Source organism: Ambystoma mexicanum, chromosome 9 (assembly GCF_040938575.1).
Source record: "Ambystoma mexicanum isolate Mex_15411 chromosome 9, UKY_AmexF1_1, whole genome shotgun sequence".
NCBI classification, from domain to species: domain Eukaryota; kingdom Metazoa; phylum Chordata; class Amphibia; order Caudata; family Ambystomatidae; genus Ambystoma; species Ambystoma mexicanum.
In genome coordinates, this window is record NC_090931.1 from 270,449,020 (window position 1) to 270,464,576 (window position 15,557).

Here is a 15,557-nt window from a genome sequence, read left to right on the forward strand (position 1 = left end):
TTTTGTACCTCTTATAAAATTCGCTGGGGAGTCCATCAGACCCCAGGGTCTTGCTAGCGGGTAACTGCCTCACCACTTCTTCCAGTTCCTCTAGGGTGATCGGTGCAGCTAGCTCCTCTCGCTCCTCAGCGCTAATCTGCAGCAATCCAATATCCTCGAGTGTTTCACTTATTTCCATGCTGTCACTTTCCTCTGCATCTCCATGCAGGATGCAGTAATAGCCTGTAAATTCTTGATTAACTCCCTCCTGAGTGTCTACTATACTTCCATCCTCTTTCGCTATCGTCCTGATTGTTGGTCTGGGGGTCTCGCTTTTGTATAGCCATGCCAACACTCTCCCTGGTTTGTCCCCCACTGCATGCTGCCTCTCTATGTATTTTTTGTAGTTTAGATTGCACAGCCTTTCTCAATATCCTGCACATTTTTGCTGCAGCCTAATTATTGCTTCATTATCGTCTTTAGTATCACTTCCCCTTTCCAATGCCATTTCCCGCTCCGTTTCCGCACCATGTAGGTCCGCCAAGATCCCGCCTAGCAGCCCCTTGGACTTGGCTATAGCTATGCCCCTCACTACTACTTTAAAGGCTTCCCAGAGCACTCCCGCCGACTCCACGCTGCCAGTATTGGTCTCAAAGTAGCTTATTATTTCCTCTCTCATGTCCTCCCTAAAAATGTTATCCTTTAACGCCTCTGCTCAGAGGTGCCATGTCGGTATCTTTGCTCTCGGGGGTCGATATTGCCATACTACTATCAGCGGCGAATGGTCCGAAAGGACCCTCGCTTTGTACTCCGTCTGGGCTATTTCAGTCATCAGTTCATGTGTGACGAACATATACTCCAGTCTAGTGTGTAGGTTCTGGGGGGGCTGGATAATGTGAGTATTGTTTATCTTGTAAATGGTGTGACCTCCATGCACCCTCTAATCCAAAACCTGCTAACAGAGACTGCAGTGTCCTGGCCGCTGGGGTTGGTCTGTCTATTTTGGTGTCCGATCTATCCAATTTCGGGTTTAGTGCACAGTTAAAATCTCCTCCCCAGATCACTGCCCCTCCCAGGCTCACGCTAAGTTTGCTATATAGGGTTCTGAAGTATGCCGCCGTATCCTGATTCGGGGCATATGTATTTATAATACATATTTCCTTGTTTTCCACCAACCCCTTTATTATTACCATCCTCCCATCTGGTTTGACTATTGAGTGCAGCAGCTGGAATGGTACATGCGGCACGACCCAGGTAATCACCCCTCTAGCATAAACTGAATACACTGCACCCACAACAGTCCCGCTCCACTTCTTCCGGACTACCTCCAGTTTTTCTTGTGTTAGGTGAGTCTCTTGCAGCAAGGCTATGTCTATTTTCTGTCTGTGCAGATACATCATAACCTTATTTCTTTTTAAATAGCTATTGAGCCATCTAATATTCCAGGTAACTACTCTAAGGTCACCGGTGGCATTTCCGGGTCCCACTCCTCCCTCCGCAAGTACAGGCCTAGTCTAAATTTTTCCATTCTTTCATGTAGGCTCGTTCCCCAATACAAACTTCCCCAAACTGTTAACTCTTCCCCTACACCCTACACCCCACTACCCCTCCTCCTCCCTTCCCAACCCCATCACGCTACCCAACTCTTCCCCAACTCCCCCCCTTTCCCCCTACCTTCCTCGCCCCAACTTACCCCGCCTTCCCACCTGTTGCCCAGCTCCATCCCTGGATCTAGTGGCAGTCCTCCTATTCTAACTCCCTGGGGTAGGTTGTCTTCATCCCGTTGCTCCATTTTGAACAAAAAACAAGCTAAGCGCACCTTCCGCTATTCTTGTTACATTACACATTCTATATTCCAGTCCGACGTGTTCAAATGTTTCATGTTACGGTTACCCATTACCCTGCGCTCTTTCCTCAGCATACATAGCTGTTTGATCACTTATCGTGTCCCTCTCGACCCTGCTCCTCATCTCGTTCCGGGCAACCATGCTCATCCAGCCATTTCGCCGCCTCCTCCGGGGAGTCAAAAAAGCGCGTTTTGTCTTTGTGGAGAATCTTGAGTTTTGCAGGGTACAGCAACATATATTTAAATCCGGCTGCACGCAATCTTCTCTTGTTCGCCACATAGCTATAGCGCTGTCTCTGAACTAGCATAGTGTAATCAGGGTATGCAGTGATAGTCGCAGACGCCCTCTTTATCGTCACTCCTTTCCTGAAGAACTCCAAGATCTATACTTCAGGATTTTTGCTATAATTGCTCTCGGGGGGGGGGGGGGCTCCCGGTTGCGGTCTTCTCATCAAGGCCCTTCACATTCAACAGCGAACCCTTGAGAGAGCTTATTTGCACCTATATCTTGTATGATCATGTTTTACACATAGTTCGTGGGGTCTTGGCCTTCTTCCCCCTCCGGGAGACCTACCACGCGTATGTTGTTGCATCTCGCTCTTCCTTCGGCCTCCTCCGTTCGGTTCTCCAGGTTGGCTACCTGCTGCTTCAATATGTGGACTTCCTTGGCATTGTTCGTGCTGGTATCTGTATTGATTTTCACTGCACTCTCCAGGCCACTGGTCCTCTCAGTCAGGGCTCTCACATCTTGCCTCAACAGGTTAACCTCTATTCCAACTGCATCTATCTTTGTTTCCAACGCCGTTCTTAATTCAGCCATCGCTGTCCCCCACAAGGTTTTCAATTCTGTTATGGCTGTCAGGATCATATGGTTTTCTCTTGGCGATGCCATCACTGCCGATGCAGTAGCCACACTTTGCGTTGGGGTCGTGGGGGACTGCTGCGGTTTAGCAAAAATATCCATTGTGAGCTGCTTGCCCTTTGTCTTGCCTCCTCACACCGACATTTCTGTCTCGTTATTCACTCTCAGGTGTAGTGTCCCAGCAGTAATGATGGCTGAGGTGCCGTTCAGCTGGATTAAGTGTGTTTAGCGTTAACACCGCTGGTGAGCCACCCCAATGTGCAGTGCGTTAGTTTTTGTGTTCTCCACAGGGGCCTGTTTCCCAATTTCACATTTCTGCTAGCTGTCCTTATGTTATTCATAAGAGTCGTGCTCTGCACCGTCTGTATTCCAGCAGCACCTCTTATGTCCTTGCACTTGTGTTGGGGCTTTGTTGGTGCTTAATAGTTTCTGTGTCCCATGGCTACAGAGCTCCTTTAGATGTGCTCTGCATGTGCAGCCTGCCTCAGAGCCCACTCCTTGTGCCCTCAGGCTTCCAGCGTCTGAGGACCGTGCCTGTATGCGCCTGTCTCCCAGAAGTATTTCTGCCCGTGTTCGGATGCACTGCTGAGCGCGTTGTTTTCAACCATGACGTTGCTACAGAGTGTCTATTTTGCTCCTCGTGGCGGCATTACACGTTCCGCCTGCAACATGTATTGACCTGGCTTCCATTTCACAATCACTGTCTATCGCACGGTCCACCTGGAGCCGCTCACCCTCCTTCGCTCCAGCGCATCCTGCACGAGCAGCAGTCTCGCAAACTCTTTGAAGCATTACCATGGCCGGTCCAGGTCGCGGCGTGTCCTGACCTTGCCTTGGGGCTTCGGGCCCCTCTCTATGGGTACGCTGCCTTCTGCCACAGCGTGCTTCCCGGACCACAATTGTCCCCAGGGAAGCCGCCTCTGCATATATTATTAGTACCCAGGGGCCTGTCACACACCAGTGTACTCACCGGGTACGCACCTCTTACTCCATCAGAGGCGTCACTGTCACTGAAGGCACCAGTTCTTGGGCGCTACGCTTCTGTAGTCCAGCCCTGCCATTTCACTTGGTGTCTCCTTTGTTTCGGGGCCAGCGGCCATTTTGTTTACGAGCCGGCGGATATTGTCCCAGACTTCAATGTTCCGTAGCTGTTGATTCCATTGGATATTCAGCTCGGAGTAACTTTCAACGCGGTCTGCTCCGTTTCATACTGTGTTCCTCTGCTTTACACGTTGGTATGCAACATTTAGCGGCTTGCGCTTTCCTTGGATCACTGGACGGATGCAGGAGCTCGGAAGGAGAGCAGCCTATTCCATGGCTGCCAAGCCACGAACCCTACTTTGTATTTATACTTGTTTGGAAAAGGACGAGGGGAAATGTGTCATAAAGAGAATTCTTGTAAAAATTGTTATGCAATTAAAGCAAGTAATAAAACATTTATTTTTTAAAAAGCCACTACCACGTTTAGTGACAGGGCAAGGAGGTTCAGCAGGAGCCATGGTGTGCAAGCATGTTCAGGGGAGTGCAGGCCCTTTCAAAACCAGATTGTTGCACAATTTCACCCAATGTAACTTATATAAGATGTGCAGGGTGGGTTAGGCAGGCCTATCAGTAAGGAGAGTGCTAGTTTTTAATTCTGCCAACATGTCAAACTCAAACATAAGAAAGGATTACATTACCATTAATCAATGTGGTGGTTGTGGCCATCCTTCTGAATGTTCTGTTAACTAGACCAGATGGGGATGCTTTTTGGAGTTGAGCTGGAAAAGGGCACATGGGGCAAGTTAAATCTTTAAAAGCAAGGCTATTAGTAAGTTGTGGGAGATATCGTTGGATCTCTGAAGCAGTGATTAGCTCTGCACTTCCCTACGCCGTCCCGATTATTCCTAACGACCCCACCACTCACCTCTGGGGGCAAAACACAGCTAGAATGACATGCCCCAGAGTTACACGTACATCACACGTGTGAGGTCGCTGAGCTGATTACTTTAGATCCAGAAGATGCTAGCTTGACTGAGTGTCAGTAAGGCTTGCTCTCCAATCCAAATTATGCTCCCCCACAGTTGTGAAACCTAGGACAACAGTCCATCAATAAAGAATGTTTTTTTCTGGCGATGTATCCGACCAAAAAAGTTCTGATTTCAATCACTATCTGGGACTTGCAAGATACCATTTAGCGTCAGGTGTGCATTCACCACAGCACGAAACAAGTGTTGATGCCCTAAGCGTCCGCAACACCACGAGTGCCTGGGACAAGATTGTGTTGATTAAGGACCTGGGCAACAGTGCAACACTGCCTCATTCACCCTCCAGTCGTGGAACAAGTGAGACTGGTCATAAGGTAGCAGGCCACCCAACAATCCGATGTCCACAAAGCGTTCACGGCCAGGGGCACAACATATGAAAGACAGGCCAACACAAAGTCCCTGCATGGCCGTGTATCATCAGCCACAGTTTATTCTGAATAGAAAAAGTCATAAGATTGAAAGACACAGAACTCTATATATACACATCTGAAAGATGTACATGACAATTTACCTCGAATTAGTTACTTTTATCCGGATTTGCATTGCCTGTGCCAAATGTTGTTGCAAAGCAAACACTTGGGTCTTGTGTTCGCATCAAATATGCCACAAGGCACGGTCGAAAATTACACCATTTTTAGAAGAGGTAATAAAAGGTCAAATGTACAAAGAGCAGCAGAACAGCACATGCATGTTTGCTTCTATGTGTCGCAGATAGACACCTGAATGAGCCTTGTTGCAGGTCTGGGTGTATAGAGCTGGCAGAAGCTGATGGAAATGAAATGCGGTCATTTGTTTCCTTGCTGCGCTATTAGATACCAAACACCGGAAGTTGACAGTTACATCTTCCATATGCGGCAAACTATCTACGGCAAACAAAGGCCAAGGGAACGTTGATATTTCACACTTGGCAAGTTCTCCCGCCTACAGAGGGTCAGGGCCCAAGGTGTGCCATCCGTCACCACAGTGAGCGCACAATGGGACCCTGGTGAGGTGGCTCAGTGGCCGTGGAGAAAGAACTGCGATGGGGGGGGGGGCGGAGGGGGTACAGACGCCGCCTTCCTAGTCTACTGCGCTTCTGCAGAAGCGCAGTAGACTAGGAAGGCGGCGTAGCGCTGTGTAGTAAGGCGCAGCAAGGGTAAGCGAAGGAGCAAGGAACAACATTCTCCTTGTGCTAGTCCTTGTGTGGAAATGTCCATTAGCCCTGTAGCAACAGCTCTTGAACATAGACTATAGTGCCCCGAGGTGAGTGCACTGAGCGCTCTTCGCGTGGGCGGCTGGAGGCCAACAAACGCTGCATGAACAGTCTTGCTGGAGATTTGAAAACTCCTGAGGTAGCGCGCACATGTGTAGTGTGTGTGCCGCGAGTGTATGTTTGCTACTTCGCTCGAAGGCGGGAGGATAGCTCAGCGGCAGCGTGCGCGTCTTGGAAGCAAGACGACACGAAGCAACAACAGGTTCGATCCCTGGGTCCGCGCTTAGAAACCTCTGGGTGTTTAAGTGCGTTATAAATACGTAACTAAGACAAACCCCCCCCCCCAAAAAAAAAAAAACACAATTACGCAACTAAGAAAAACAAACAATTCCTGTAACAGCGCCTCGATGCCTGCGGGCTGTGTGAGCGCTTTATAAATGTAAAAATAAAAAAATAAAAATAAGGCTTATGGCTAAACAACAAACGAACATCTCAAGTGAACACAGATTTGTAGGTCGCTGAGACCGTACCACGTATAAACTCGATAACAAAGCCGACTCGGTTCAACATTTGGATGAATAAGTACAAAAAACCCTGCAGCTTTAATGTGTACCCAGACGTCTCAGATAGCAAACGCTGTGTAAGTACTGAGGAATTGGCGAGCATGCACCGGAGCTCACATCATACTGACCGCAGTCGTATGGACGAAATGTTCCTGCTGCCTTATTTATTTATTTACTTATTTGGAATTTATAATGCACCTATACAGCAAAATGGTGTTTCAAGGCGCATCAAGACAAGGGAGGAGTGCAGGGGAGAAAACAAAAACAATAACGATCCGACTAGGTTTTGAGGCATTCGGATAGTGCAAGTGCAGTAAGAAGAATGCAGGGGACGGGAGGTTAGAGGAGGGGACAAGAACGTTGAGGAGGGACAGGGAAGAAGACAGACAATAACGTTCCTAATAGGTCAAGAGACAATTTGGATCGTGTAAGTACACTAACAGAAACGAGGGGACAGGGGGAGCAGAGGAAGTGTGAGTTGTGGATGAAAAGGGATAGAAGACAAACAATAACGTTCCTACTAGCTCATGAGTCATGCAGAGGAATAGGTTATGTGTAGCGCAAGGAATAAAGCATTGGATGGGGACGTAGTGATGGCAGAGGTAGACACAAAAGAGGGGGGGGCTGGTCTACAGAGTGAATTATTTAAAATTCGTGCATCTTTTAGGTAAAGGAATGTTGCTGAATGTGAGTGGCAGAGGACAAATGTAGTGGGAAGTTGCCAAAGAGGAACAAGAAAATAAGAAGAAAATGCCGAAAGGGAGTTGCAAGGACAAGTGGTAAGTACTATGGAGAGCCAGCAAGATTAGGGGAGACAAGATTTCTGATTGGTGCAGACAGTGGATAAAAAGTCCTGATTGGGAAAGGCAATAATGCAAGCGCTGATGTGAGAACGAGAGGTAGAAGACAATTTCCATGTGAATCCACTTCTGAAGACCCTCCCGCAGGTAATCCTGGCTGATTGGATGTGCCAGTGTCCTCAGTGCTGGCAGTGAAACGCGATGATGGATGCTGGCAAATGCTTGAACCAACTTCCAGACTTCATCTCGTCCTTCAGGACAGTTATCCCTTTACCTCCTGAATCATGGACCATGATTGTTTCCAGTTTTGAGAAGATAAGGTTCTACATCACGGATGGGTCATGTAGCTCGCCCTCTGGTGCACTGAAAAAGAGTGCGTGGGCCTGATGCGGCGTGGTGACCAACAGCTCTACCAAAGAGCATGCCTGAGCTTTTATACTGGCACTGTGGTGTGGCTGGTTCAGCAGTTGCTTAATGGCAGATTTCCTGGCCAACAGAAAGTCGGTTAGGGCCTGGCGAGGGGAACTATCTTCCAGGAGCATAATGGAACATAATGCCTCAGTGACTGCCTGGTCTGATACTGATGGACATTTCGGGAAAGACTTGCTCTCCTGCAAAATGGTTGATCAAAAGTGACCAGCTGCTGCAATTTGCTGCACAAGTATTGGAAAGTGGGCCTGGACCAGGCTGTAGTGGGAGTTGGAGACCTCAAGCTGTAGCAGGGTGTGCAGATGACCGTAGAGCAGGTCGAGCTGAGTAGCATGAAGGTACTGCAAAGCCTGCATGGCACTCCATATCTTCTCTGGAATTTCCAGCAGCAATTTGATCTGGGCAGCTGTGCTGCAGAACTTCTCCTGGGCCGCAGCCTGTGTCTGTGATGTGCAAGGGGCCCCATGCATGGGTTGCTGCGAACCCAACAGGCTGGTGCAATATCGCTGCATGCCTTGTACTGATCCAATGACCTGCTGAGCACACAAGCGCCTCTCACGGATCATGTCCGCTGCTTCTATGAGGTCACGATAGCGCTCACCACCCATTTGCCGCCGCTCTTCTTTCTTCTGTTCCATCTCGGCATATACACAAAATGCTCCAGTCCACGGATCTCCTCTCTGCTATAGGCCTCAAAGAGAGCGGCCGGGTCTTGTAGTTCATCTACCCGCCCACTGTGTAATGGCACTGCTGCCATGCTGGCCAAAGGCAGAGGCAGCTGCCGTACACAGAAGCGCTGGCCGGGAATGGACAGGTTTACTGTAAAGTGACAGTGTTGCATGTCACATGTTTCCAGCACCCAGTAGAAAGGGGCGAGAACCTGATACAGAACAGTGATCGTGAGAGCCATGAATCACCACGGAGCACATTAGCAGTGCACATTTTATAAATACATAAAAAATGAACATCCTTACCTTTCTCCCTTCTAATGCTGAAAGAAAATGGCTGCCTCTGGAAACAAACACAGACTGGAGACCCAATCACATCACACTGACATCATAAGACACTAGAGCACCACCCAGAAATCAGTATATGTACATTTTGAGAGACATTTTAAAAGCAAATGTGACTTTAACAGTTTTTTTAAAAATAAAAATACATTAAAATATGTAACATAAGTTCAAAGCTGTGTTAAATATTTTTTAAAGCATCAATCACGTCAAATTACTTTTTATTAACATTAACACATGGTGGCTGCCATTTTGAAAGGAAAAATGACTGACAAATTCAGCACACTATACACATTCAGGCAAAGCATGCAAAACTGGGTGTGGTTTTGAGTGGAGATGGGTGGGAAATTGGTGGAAAATCATATAGATTTGACTGTCAGATGGGCATTAAAGGTGTGGGTCACATAGCCAAACAACACAAATCCATCCTTATATGTCATCTGCATTGAAAAGCATTAGAGACCCTCATTCAAAGCCACTATTTGAAGCTCGTATGTTAAAGTTCTTATTTTAATGACAATAGTTTCGGCTTAAAGGTAGCGCTTTCAGAACCACCTTATAGCCAACACTAATGAAGGACAGAACCAGGAATGTTCTCAACAGGTGCAGGGGAGTGTGCCTCATTTTCTGCACATTTCAAATCATATCCTGTTTGTGGATTTGAGCTGCACATTAGAATGGGCAGAAATGGCCCCATATTTGCACAAAGGTCAGATTCGCACATTCAGATGCCCTTTGAGAATTGGGGGCAACTTTTTTCGCGCACGCAATGAAATACGTTTTCCCCATTAAACAGTTTTGAGAAATTGGCCCAGAAAGTCATTGGTAGATGAGGTCGGTTAATACAAACCTATTTGAGAATAACGTATCCTTGGAAACCACACTCTCCGTAAAACTGTGGAAATGGGCACAGCCTACAATGATGCCTTATGGGAATTTAAGACAAACACATACAACTTTAGAACTTTTAACAGGTCAAGGAACGAACCCCAGATCATGTGGAAAGAATCTTGATCAGGTATCATCTCAATCCAACATGACACCCAAATCATTGTGCGGCTGGATCTTACCAAATCTGGATCTGCAGACCAATTGAAAAAATGTCTGCTAGCCATTGGTGAGTGGATTGTGAAAAACAGGCTTAAGCTCAATGGTGGAAAAACAGAGGTGCTGCTAGTGGGTATGAACACTCCCTCCTTGTTTTGGACTCCAGAGTTCTGGCCGGAGAGTCTTGTTCCTTTTGCTCAGCCGGTTTCCTCAGTGAAAGACTTAGGCATGGAAATCTCAGCCTCTCTTTCTATGGCTGACCAGGTCTCTCTTGTGTGTCAAAAAGCTAATTTTAAGTTACGGACTCTTCGGAAAGTCCTGCCATGCATTCCTGCTAAGTTCCATGCCACTGTTGTCTCCTCCTTAGTCATTAGCAACATTTACTATTGTGATGCCCTCTAATTGGCTCTCTCTAAGCATCTTCTGCAGCGTCTCCAGCTGCTTCAAAATTCAGCTGGCGAGACATTCTTCACCCTCCTTGGGGCGCTCACATGACTCCATTTTTGAGGCATCTGCATTGGCTCCCAGTGGAGTAACGTATTAGGTTTAAGGTGTTGTGTATAGTACATAAGGCCTTTTACAGTTTATGTGCCGAATTCCTTCAGAAGAAGTTTGGGTTCTATATACCTGCCATGTCATTGCGCTCACTGGACCTGAAAATTATACTGCCCCCGAGGGTCAGGCTTGCCTTTATGGGTGAGAGTGCTTTCTCGGGGGTGGCTGTAAAGGCCTAGAACCATCTTCCTTTCCCTCTGCGAAGCACTAAATAGCATCTATTGTTCCGTCGAGTGCTTAAGACCTTTCTGTTTTAGCTTACTGTGGATTTGACAGATCTCCCTCTTGCTTAGCGCCAAGATGCCTTTGGGCTTATGTTGCACTCTACAAGTTTCTTAATATAAGATTAGAAGGCCGTAGGATGCGATAGGCTTGCTTCTTGAACGGCTCCAACCTTGAACTTGATAGTGAAGATTAATTATTTTTTTAAGCATAGAAGAGAATAAGATGATTTTTTCGAAGGGACGATTCCTGGGTTACATATGCTACAACCACAAAACACACCACATGTACTTAGACAGTACCCTCCTGCCTTTCCTCTGGGACTATGCCTGCTCTGAGGGAAGTATAGACTTCCTGAGTGTGTCCACCTGCCTGTCCTCAGGGACTATTCCTCCTCTTAGGAAAAAGTGGGGTTCCCCAGTGTGCCCACCTGCTTGTCTTCAGGGACTGCGCCTGCTCTGCAGGAAGTATGGGCCTCCGCAGGGTCTGTATCAATGTGCCATAGATGGGGAGATGGGGAGCAGGTGCAAGTGGGTCTAGGTCACCTGGCCTAAACCCCGCCCAACTGGTGCCTTCCTGCTTGCCGCTCTTTTTCACCACTTAGCAAGCCACGCCCATTTTGTGCCTTCCTGCTTGCCGCTCTTTTTCACCACTTAGCAAGCGACGCCCACCGGGTGCCTTCCTGCTTGCCGCTCTGTTTCCCTACTTAAGGAGCCCTCCAGCTTTTTTTCCTTTGCAGATGGGGAGCAGGTGCAAGTGGATCTGGGTCACCTGGCCTAAGTCCCGCCCACCTGGTACCTTCCTGCTGCTCTTTTTCACCAGTTAGCAAGCCCCGCCCACCTGGTGCCTTCCTTCACCATCACCGTCTTGTGGCCAATGCTGGATTTGACTTTTTTTATGGACTTCATTTATTCACGGTGCATCACTCTTTCTCAACTCTCATGCTGGACTTCCTTTGCATCTTGTACTCATGGTGGCCCTGAATCATGCTGTTCCCATCTTCATCTTGTATCCTGGCTTGCAACATTATGTGTTACTACTGACTTCTGCAATTGTATTCGCTCTCCTCTCTTGCTTCTCCACACTTTTTGACTGCTTACTCTCTGTTCTCTCCTCCTTTCCCTTCTCCCTTTTCCTATCTCCTCCCCTTAATTTCTTCTATGCACTTACTCTATCAGAATTGTCCCTGGACCTATTATGATAGCAACCTTGTCTGTTTTCTCCAACCTCCCTTTACTGTTTTTTGCCTCCTCACCACCCCTCCAGCACTATCTGAAATGTTGTCAGGCCTAGTATGATAGTCGCTTGTTTTGTTCCTCCCCTCCCTTCCTGCACCCCTTTCCCTCACCTCTTGTTTTTCTCTGGCTCTACCAGAAATGTCGTCAGGCCTAGTACGGTAGTCGCCTGTCTGTTTCCATTTCCTTCCCACTCTCCCCCTCCCTTCCTTATCTATGTCTTAGCTCTTGCACTATCTGAAATGTCGTCAGGCCGAGTACGATAGTTAATTTCACATCCTTACTGTTCATGGCCTGTAAGAATGTGGTTGTATTTTCCCTTGTTCCCTCCCTTGCCTTGAAGCGCTTTGAAACACATTGTGTATAGGTGCTATACAATTAAACTATCATATCATATCATAAACCTGCAAACGGGCCGCACACACGTGCACAGCAGGTCAAAGCACAGCTCAATCCCAAAACCATTTCATATGGTGTAGGCTACTCGGTACTCTAATTCTTCTCCAGTGCCCATGGGGCCTGCAAACTCACACCAGCACTTAACACTCCGGTGCAAGGACTTTGGAGCTTATACAGACCTGGGGAGGTGTGGGCCCAGCACATCCCCTGCTGCTTCCTGCGCCAAGTGCATGATTCAGTAGAGACGATCCTAAGGAGAGACCCAAACAGGGCAAAGGCTTGCTGACCACAAACGTGGAGCTGATCTTCCCCGCACAGCCAAACTAACTGTCTGGACCACACGCCGCAAATCCCCTCCTAATCCTCGCCCTGAGAGGCGACGGGGCTAATCTTGCAACTATCCAGAGCCCGCACCCAGCAGCATACGCCACCAAGAACCTGACTGCAGAGACACAACACAGGATTCCTTGATGGCGAGGTCCTGATGAAGGGAGGGAGTTACACATGCTATCAGTAGCCTAGCGTGATGCCTGAATCTGACCTGCAGATTCATCTCACAGTTAAAGGACTGGGACGAGGAAGAGGGATAAGGTCATGAGACCTGACAGAATGTCCGCTGCATTTAATGTGCAGACACTTCTCAGAGAGAAGCAAGTACTTGAGATTGTGACTTCCGGCGCCACATTTTGTTTTACCTTTTCACGGATTACAAACTTCCGTGTGCAGTTGGCGAATAGTTAACAGAGCTGTACCTACAAACCGGGCTTGTTTGATGCTGGTAAAGTTTAACCCTGGCTGTAAGGCAGTGGCTCCTTAAATAGTTTCAGCTTGCTTCCCAAAGTTGCTGGAGGGGAAAAAAAGGTTTGGCACGGACACGAAGCCTCCAGCCGTGCATGTTTCCCATGGGAAAATGGAATACATCTCATGTGCGCGTGCTGATTTCGACTTTTAATCGAGCGAGTAATTGTGGGGTGACTACGAGGACAAACAGGCTGAAACCAGCCCACCAAGCGTTGTGGGCTTTCCATTTCACCCGACACAGCCAGTTATTTGGCACGCGCTCTTAGGGGTCATTATGACTTTTGTGCAAGGGTTTGTAGGATTTCTACATGTGGTCATTTCTGTCGTGTGACAATATTTTCAGGGCACCGGCCTGTCGCAAGTCAAACCTTAGTGGTCTCGAAAATACTGCAGGTGGTATTTCAGAGAATGTGCACCCCATGTTTTGACTCCCTGAAAAGAAGCAATGTCATCCCTGTTGGCGGGATCGAACTGGATTCAATAAAGCAGCAGATCACACGGTTACTGAACCAGGTGCAATAATGCACAGACGAGTCTGGGGTGCCCTTTCTGAGTACTAAACAGCAATTGGAGTGTGAATGTGCCCTCTGCTTTGGAGTCTCTCACACGTTATCCTTTAAATTGAAGGGGTGTCCGAGCTCATCCCTTCTATTGGTATGGTATGGTATTGTTTATTTATTTATCTCGGGAGAATAGCTCAGGGCAACGTGCTCGCCTTGGAAGCAAGACCACACGGAGCAACACAGGTTTGATTCCTGGGTTTGTGCTTAGAACCTCTGGGTATTAAGCGTGTTATAAATAACCTATCATATCATTTATACTGCGCCTATACACAGGCAAGTGTTTTCAAAGAGCTCAAAGAGGGTAGGAACACGTGGAAAAACAACAGTCGCTCAGAGCCCTTGAAATTCTGAGACGATAATGGTCTGCACAGGCAGAGTACGTGCATAAAATACATTTAACATTTTAAGATACAGCAAATAGGCAGGACGGCGATTCTGCAATTTGAACAGTACAATTAGGGGTGAAGACAGAGGAGAAACAAAATACTTTCAATACATGTGGGGCGGTTAACATTTGTACCAGCCACCTTTTGGGTGAATGAAAAATTTGAAATGTTTTGTGGATTTCGAACTCAGAGTTCTCTGAACATGGTATGTCCTGGATAACTCATACAGTGCCTGATTTACAAAAGCGTTTTACAATGGCGCAATCTCATTGGAAAACGGGTTGTAAATCAGGCCCAAAGTAAATACCTACTGACCCATAATTAGTGAGTCGGTAAAAAAAAGGGTGGTGTTTGAAATGCCACCCGCTTTTCCTTCACTCTCTTAAGCATAACGTGAATCCTAGATGACGGATAGCTGGCTGTATCCACGGGGTCTCCTTTACTCCTCCTCTTTCCAAGATCCCACTTTGAGGTCCTCTCACTCTCCTTCTTTGGAAAGCCGCACATTTTGAAACTGTGGAATTTCAGTTCTCCCTGGTGCTGGGAGAAGCCAGTTTAATTGGAATATCCCTGTATCCCTCCTGCTGCTCCCTCTCTTCCCAGTATGTTCCTCCTATGAGAAGCATCGTGTTTGAATCATGTATGGCAATGTGGCATTCTGCAGCTTGCCATCCTAGGAACCCAGGAAAGTGCCCCTTTGCCTACCCACTCAGGACAGTCAGTGGCTCTGGTGGATTTCCATAGCGCGTGTCCTGTTTGCCAGTAGTGTCTGGGCTGCCAACACTCAGCTAGTGCTCAGAGTGTGGAGGTCCAGTGCTGTACAACACGTCAACGGGAGGAAGAGAAGATAGCACAGGACGTGCCCTGCGGCCAGCCTTCTTGCACAGGAGGGAGCACAGTGGGATCCTATTTTCGAGGTCATCGGACTCTGCCTGAGCCTCTGTAGGGCCCTTAGACTGTCCTTGGTAGGAACTGATAGTGCGTGAACCTCCATTCCAATAAATAACGTTATCAGAGTGTGCCGAGGTGATTATGAGGGCTGTATCAGATGGTAGCCACCTACCGGCCAGAGTTAAGAAGCCCACACAGAGTGAGGGCCTTCTGTGAGCACTGGCATGTATTTACAAACTGGTAAAGCCTTCAGAGAACAGCATTATCGCCAAATTAGGCCACCTTTTAAGAAGACACTCTTATTCCGGAGGTGAGGTACCAACAGACACACACGCTCTCCTGCTCATTGAGGGGTCCAACCCCAGCAAACCCCAATCCCGCCCCTCTCGCCCATCCTCGAACAAGCCGCTCTCATTCTACCCGGTGCCCCAGCCCCAACCGGCCTTTCCCCTTCACTTTTTCCTGTTCCTTCCCCTTACAGACCTGTGCCTGCCTGACCGGCTTACCTGTGCTGCTTCACCTTCCTTAACCCTCCGCTTCGGTGTGTGCAGTCTTCTTTTAAAAACTGTATTTAGGCTTAGCAAGCAAGACACCACAAGAACAGCATATCATCACAGATTACAAAGCCATTACCATCATTATGGGACTTCATTACAAAGCTCAGGGGACGAGCAGTCAAAGAAACTTCAGTCTAGTTTGGGAAGTCTGGAAAAAGCCATAGATAAAGTTAGTGTACACATCCTTCTTATA

At 47.8% G+C, this 15,557-nt stretch overlaps 1 pseudogene; it reads right to left on the bottom strand.

Annotated features, from left to right (window-relative positions):
* Positions 1 to 7,110: 7,110 nt before the first annotated feature.
* LOC138487317 (conserved oligomeric Golgi complex subunit 1 pseudogene) lies at positions 7,111 to 8,455 on the bottom strand (annotated as a pseudogene).
* Between the last annotated feature and the right edge of the window lie 7,102 nt (positions 8,456 to 15,557).